The following is a 6,984-nucleotide window of genomic DNA, read 5'->3' as shown; positions in this document are numbered from 1 at the left end:
TTTTAATGTGTATTTATAAAATCAGTAAAATATTTTCATACTTTTAAATAATACACATCATTAAAAGCAAGTATTTATTATGTATGCATGGTTTATTTGACATTAAGAAAACTATTTCAAAAGATTTCTTATTTAAAAATATGTAATAAGTTTTTATAATAACACTTGGTGGAGTTTGTGAAAATAGAGGCTGATGGTTCATGGAAGTTGTCAGAATAAATTTAATATTTACTTGGCAAAATATGCCCTAATAAGTTATAAAATATTAAATGTTGAAAAATAAGTGATATTAAAATAATGTATATAAAATTGTGTGAACACACCTCACTCCTCATGTTGATTCCTTTTCAATATAATATAGAGTTCATTTATGTGTAGAGTTTATATTTTTTCACATACACAGAATCTATTTTGAGCATCATCAATAATGAAAATGTATCATGCTATGTGAATTAAAGCAAGAACAACACCCAAAAATGTTTTAAACTGCCTTAGGTAATAGAAGGTTGGACAAATGTTAAAATAAAAATAAGACATCATAAAATAAAATTATGGATTTATTTTGCATTTGATAAATAAATGGGCTCAAATCCAATTCTAAAAAGATGAGCTCAAATATATTTTTGTAACAGTTTGATTATTTTTAGTAATTTAACAAATAAGTATTGATTATCAGGAACTATTCAATTAATGAATAAGAAGAAAAGTGTGTCAGTAATGAGAATACTCAGTCTTACTTTCCCACTGGACAGTATGGTTGACCAGAAGCCCCAGTTACTATGCTTTAAAATCCATTTCCCTGTTTTCTCCAAGACCATGCTTTCTACCATCTCATCACTAGCCAATAACGGAGTATGGTATGAGTACAAAAAGAGGCTTATTTGGGGGAGACAAGAGGACTTTTCTGACAGTCATCTTTGACTCACAACCTCCTTCATAGCTTTGATAAACTTTTCTTAGATTGCACTGCTCTCTGGAAAGCTTCCACCGACCTTCTTTTCCTATCTCCTTTACACTTAGAAACACAATCTGATGGCTCTCCAAGACCCAAGTTTCTGTCCCTGTTTTCTCACAGGCATTATTTTTTCCTAATAAAATGCTCACACATTTAATTTTACTTAATCCTTCCTTGGCATCTATTTCTCAGAAAATTCTGAAGTCAGGTCCCAGAAGGGCCAGAAGTTTTGTTCTTGGAGTGATAGGTACTTATATGGGTTTGCTTTCATTACACAAAGAGCTTTAGTTATTACTATCACATAGGTGCTGACCGAATGCTTGACCATAGCCTTTACTCCCACACAGTGTAGCACTGGAGCAGGGGACATAACAAGGGTCCCATTTCACTATAAGTTATATTTAAGTTTTACTTAACTGTAGGCCAATAAGGTCATTTCAGGATTCCTGTGCCCAGGAATCACCAGGTAAAATGAGAAGTCACAGAATGTCTAATGTAATTGACCTTGATCAATAAAAGGAAAAAATGGCTATTATTACACAATGGAGCAGGGAGAAATTTGTATGAAACCCAGCTGATCTACCTGGGGGCTCCATGGCCCATTGGTATTCCTTTGCTTCATTTTAATTGTGAATGCTGCAACACTAGGTGAAGAAGAAGGCTATGATTATTAAACAATCAGGTTATGCAAGAATGAAAGTTTGGCTCACACTACCAAGCAAGGTTGGAAAGAGTTTGAAATGGACAATGATGGAAGGAGGGTATCAGAGCTGTTTAGATCAACTTCATCAATAGAGTTAAGTTCAAAGCAGTAATGTTTTTGTACATTTTTCCTTAAGAAAATATGTCCCAATAACCATAGAACGGCTCCGTGAACCTGTGTGGAGATATTGATCTCTACAGCAAGAGTGGGTGGACACTGATGGTTATGAGAATGGGAGCATTATTGGCTAAGAAACCTACCTGCTGTGTTCTGGAATGTATCAGCCACATTTGCATTGAAGACAAATTTCTCACTAACTGATCCCAGCCAATGACTGAAAGTGGGAAGGATGTTTACCTGGCCTATTCTGGGAAGACTCGGGAGTCTCCTAACAATTGGTGTGGGCTCCAGAACTCTCCTATCTCTCTGCTGAAATTTTGTTAGGCTGAAAAGCAGTATAGAATTCTTTTACAGACATTTTTGCATATTTTTATTCTCACACTTTCTCCTGGGATAAAACTTGCATGAATGATGTAATAAATGGCTCGGCATTACCAGCTTCTAGCCCACTTTCTTTCAGCAGATCTCTCAGGCTTGCCACTGATAAAATTCTTGATTTGTTAAAACTGACAATGCAAAGTCAAATGGCCCAAGAAACTTGGGTGGGCAACAGGCTAGGAATTATTAATTAGACTAAATTGATTGCTTTTGCTGATTGATATGGCTTGGCTGTGTCCCTACCCAAATCTCCCATAATCCCCAAGTGTCATGGAGAGACCTGGTGGGAGGTAATTGAATCGTGGGCGCAGGTTTTCCCATGCTGTTCTTATGATAGTAAGTCTCATGGGATCTGATGGTTTTCTAAGGGGCAGTGCTCCTGCACATGTTCTCTGGCACACCACCATGTAAAATGTGCCTTTGCTCCTCTGTCACCTTCTGCCATGATTGTGAGGCCTCCAAGCCACATGGAACTGTGAGTCCATTAAACCACTTTTTCTTCATAAATTACCCAGTCTTGCATATTTCTTCATAATAGTATGAAAATGGACTAATACAGATATACAGCCAGCAGATATTAGAAAAGTTTTTTTTCTAATTTCAAATTAATTTCTTCTTGCTTTAGAAAGGCTAAATTTAGGGGAAAAAAGTGTACTTTGAGGAAGAATACAAAAAATAAATCAAGTATGTTTGTTACAAGGTATAAGAAAGGCCAAGTAGGGAGAAGGAAAATTTAGTTTCCCATATTTCAGCTCAAAATTAACAGCAGAGACCCAAAAATATTTGAATTAGGAGATTCTGTTTAGAAGAAGCCTGTGGTCATGGAGATAAATTGCATTACATCTGATTAGATTCTTGTAAATAGTGAAGCATGGTATATTGGATATCAAGTTTAAAATGTCATCTGGACAGTTTCCTAATACAACCTGTACTAACATCTCTGCAAAACATTTATGTAAAAGTGGTTTATCCTGACAAAAGCCTGAATACTAAATTTAGAGATGCAATCAAATTATTTTTTCTAGGGTTCAAATTATTATCGGTACTTGTGTCATTCTCTTTTGCATGGCCAATTTTGGCAAACAGTTTAAGTATACATATATAAGGCAAGTTTCTACTTAATGTTCTCAGGGAATCGAAAACAATTAATTAGTATGTGCACACTGTCAACTACACAGAGACACCAGGGCCTGGAGAATCCTTTCAGGTGCAGAAGAGCCTAGATTGCACAAGGTGGTAGATAGGATCTCCGGTGGAAAGTAAGCTGCTCGGTTTCTGTAGCATGATGAATGGCTTTGGGAAAAAGGAGAAAGCAGAATGAGTGTTCCTTGTGTCAAGTTTTGCTAAACACTAGAGCTTAGTAATCACAATAATTAAGTTTCTACTAAAAATAGTGATATACATCTCTATTGGTCATAGTTAGGAACATGAAGTCAGGTATAAGACTCAGGAAATACTTAGCAAAGGAGTATAGCAATTACTTAGAACAAGAAATGACCTCAATGACAAACAGCTTTCAGGAAATGTTTATGTAAAATACAGGCATTGTTTGGTACTGTCAAGAGTGTGTCCCTCCCCCAGTGATGTTGGAGGTTTTATTCTTCTTTTATTATGATGATTTTTGAGACAGAGACTGGCTCTGTCACCCAGGTTGGAGTGCAGTGGCGCAATCTCAGCTCACTGCAACCTGTGCCTCCTGGGCTCAAGCAATTCTCCTGCCTCAGCCTCACGAGTAGCTGGGACTACTAGTTTGCACTACCACACCTGGCTAATTTTTGTGTTTTTAGTACAGACATGGTTTCACCATACTGATCAGGCTGGTTTTGAACTCCTGACCTTGTGATCTGCCTGCCTCGGCCTCCCAAAGTGCTAGGATTACAGGCGGGAGCACCTGGCCAGGAAGTTTTATACTTTTGGCAATAATGAAAGATTCCCTATGCTGATAATTGATGGAGAAAATTGTATATCCAATCTCCTTGCACAAGCTGGTGTATTTGATCTTATTGATTTGGTTTATGTCCTGAAAACCAATTCTATTTTTAGCAACCCTTGCAGTAAAAACATAATATTTTTTTTTTTTGTTTTATTTTACACAGGGTCTTAATCTGTTTCCCAGGCTGAAGAGCAATGGTATAATTATAGGTTACAGCAGCTTTGAACTCCTAGGCTCAAAGAATTCTCCTGGTTTGTCTCTGGAGTAGCTGGGACTACAGACATGTGAAATGACACCCAGCTAATTTTTCCTGTATTTATTTATATATTTATTTGTACTGATGGGGATCTCACTTTGTCGCCCAAAGTTGGTCTCTAACTCCTGGCTCCACGTGATCCTCCAATCTCAGTCTTCCAAAGTACTGGGATTATAGGTGCGAGCCACTGCACCTGACCCTAAATGTAATATTTAATAGAGGTCACTACAGAACTTGAATTACAATAAAGAGAAATCATGATTCTCATTGCATTTTCTGCCACTTTTATCACTAGAGAGGGGGGTCAAGAATTACCCACTGAAATCCATTAATCTGTAGTCTTATTTAGATACTTAGGGATTATGAGTGTGTATTTTGTTCTGTTCTTATTTACAGTGTTGAAATAGCTATTTTCATTAGCCAAGCATTGCATGTAGAAATGTACATCAAAATTCACTTCATTAAGAAAGGTTAAGTGTATGTTTTGTTGTTGTGAGACACAAAAGAAGTAAACTATGATATTCATATCTGTCGTATTTTGAATTATGTGTCTTTTTATCAGGAAAAGTATACACAAAGTTATCTTGAAAAAAATACATATATATGGGGAGATATTCTGTATTAACCAAACAAACTTGAGCTAGGAATCTTTATTTTTTTATTTTTGTTTCTGCTAAATTAGACACAGTCTATATTATAAACAAGGTCAAATTATTTATTGCTGACAGATTTTACACTTGCAATATTTTTTTTCACTAATTTCTCCAAAAAAAATTCTAAGCTTGTTAAAAGTAGGCAAAATTAGTTTACTCACCAATGCCTACCTAAAATAGTCTGGCACAAGCATTTATCTTGAGGGGAAATGGATGAAAAGAAGTTACATATTTTTCTATATTAGAAATAACAATTTGATATATTTACATTTTTCTCCATTATACTAAATACAGTTTCCTGATTTAAAGAAAAAATTATAAAATATTTTAAAAACAACAATAGAAAGTATTGATTCCACTTTAGTTCTGATAAGGCATCATGATTAATATCATGCTCTTTATCCTTTTTTATGTAAATCACCCATAGAAGCATCAGAATTCCAGGCCTCTGTTTATCTACCTACAATTATTCCCCAGAATTGTCTGCACTTTTAATATGTCTTTGCACAGAATTTACTTCCTCACTTGTCATGCTCCCTACATTTAAAAATTCTTATAATATACAATCTGAAACTTACCATCCATTTTCATGAAAATCCTAAATCATTAACTTATTATCTGAAGGATCCTGGATCTCCAGCAAGGCCAATGCACCTTCAAATTCTGATTACATAACAGCATTCTTCCCCTTCCCTGTGCTTGTACAGATGAGCCAGGACAAATAGATCTTTTTAGTTTTTCTTTAACCCAATTCCTAACTTCAAAAGCAATTTCATTCCTCCTCCATTAATGCCCCAATTTTGAATCTCATGTCACTAATTTATATACTGTAAAATATCTCTCTTGGTTGTAAAGTCTACTAAAGTGAACTTTATTTATCTTTAGTTTTCAGTCAATAACAAAGTGCCAGACAAAAGAGTAAAAATACTTCCATCAAAAATCATCACAAAATTTCTGATTAGGGAAGAAAAAGGTTTCTAAAATAATTAAAAGAGAAAGAAGTGGGTGTGGGGGGCTCTAAATGATCAAGTATCAAAATGATAATGAAATTTTTAACAGCAGGACTGGGAGCTGATTAAAATGGAAAACACACTGACATTCTTTAGGAAAAAAATACGTGTACTTAGAACTCTGCATCTGGCCAAAGTATTAATTAAGTGTGGATTAAATATGGAAACTCTCTAAGAACTGTTTTCCATTTAGTATGTCATGTGGCTACTGGCTGATGTTTTCAATTAATGTAATGTACAGATTTATGAAAAATGAAGACACTGAATAAAGAAAATTGGAAATTTATGATAAAAGGTCAATAAAGATAATTTTCAGGAGCAAAGGTATCCATTAGAAAGGTTGACAAATAACATAGATGGTCCCAGTTAGATTTCAATTTCATATAAACTATTTTTAAGTATAAATACATCCCAAATAATGGATGAAATATATTCATAACGAAATATTAGTCATTTATTTAAACTTCAAATTTAACTAATTTTATTTCTTTCTTTGTTAATTTATCTACTGAACCTAAGTGACCTTATCCAGGAAGTACATCACTAAGAAATCAAACTTTTAGATGAGGTAATGTTTAAGTATTTTTTATTTTTAGTTTTTAAATTTTACTTTAAGTCTGGGATACATGGGCAGAACATGAAGGTTTGTTACATAGGAATACATGTGTCATGGTTGTTTGCTGTACCTATCAACCCTTCATCTAAGTTTTAAGCCCCACATACATTAGCTTTTTATCCTAATGCTCTCCATCTCCTTGTCCCACACTCCCCACAGGCCCCAGTATGTGATGGTCCCTATGTCTTCATGTTCTCATTGTTCAGCTCCCACTTATGAGTGAAAACATGTGGTGTTTGGTTTTCTGTTCCTGTGTTAGTTTGTTGAGAATGATGGCTTCCAGCTTCATCCATGTCCCTGCAAAGGACATGAATTCATTCTTTTTTATGGCTGTATAGTATTCCATGGTGTATATGTGCC

The sequence above is a fragment of the Callithrix jacchus genome, chromosome 1 (genome assembly GCF_049354715.1).
Source record: "Callithrix jacchus isolate 240 chromosome 1, calJac240_pri, whole genome shotgun sequence".
In the NCBI taxonomy this organism is placed as follows: Eukaryota; Metazoa; Chordata; class Mammalia; order Primates; family Cebidae; genus Callithrix; species Callithrix jacchus.
This window is presented reverse-complemented; position numbering follows the sequence as displayed.